This window comes from Penaeus monodon, chromosome 32 (genome assembly GCF_015228065.2).
Source record: "Penaeus monodon isolate SGIC_2016 chromosome 32, NSTDA_Pmon_1, whole genome shotgun sequence".
Lineage (NCBI taxonomy): Eukaryota > Metazoa > Arthropoda > Malacostraca > Decapoda > Penaeidae > Penaeus > Penaeus monodon.
In genome coordinates, this window is record NC_051417.1 from 13,798,213 (window position 1) to 13,798,750 (window position 538).

The window sequence follows — 538 nt, forward strand, 5'->3', positions numbered from 1 at the left end:
AGGATAACGTGCCTCGCGTGATATCCATATCACTTTCTTGAGACGTTCAACCACACGCGCGGAAGAGGCAATATCACTGCACATATTTTGTATTAAAAAAATAAAAAACAAACCCCCCCCAAAAAAAAAAACTCACGAGCAAGATCTTCTACAAGACAGCATTCTCGCCGAGAGAAAAAAAGAATCGATGATAAACCCCCTTTGATCCCGCCATAAAAATCACTTCGTCTCCTTCGATAAACCGCTCTTCAAAATTGGATAAAACTCGCGCGTCGGCAACCGATGCCTTTCGAGCGCAAAGAAGGCCAGGAACTTTCCCGAGACATATTTTCAGCTTCTGACTAAGAAAGCATTACTAACGCCACAGACTCGCGGGATCGGCGTGGTGACGTAGCAATAAAAGCGATCTTGCACGAAACTTAATGGAGGGAAAAGGTATTCTGTGCAAGACGAGGCTATTTTTATATCAGCTTTGGTACGATTTAGAAGGTGCTCAAGAATGTGCTTAAGGGATTTGCAAACAAAGTAAAAGAAAGAA

At 42.8% G+C, this 538-nt stretch overlaps 1 protein-coding gene across 1 annotated transcript in view; it reads left to right on the top strand.

Moving 5' to 3' along the window:
* The window catches only part of LOC119593510, a 20,867-nt gene that overhangs the window by 334 nt on the left and 19,995 nt on the right, over positions 1-538 (top strand). The window lies entirely within an intron of this gene.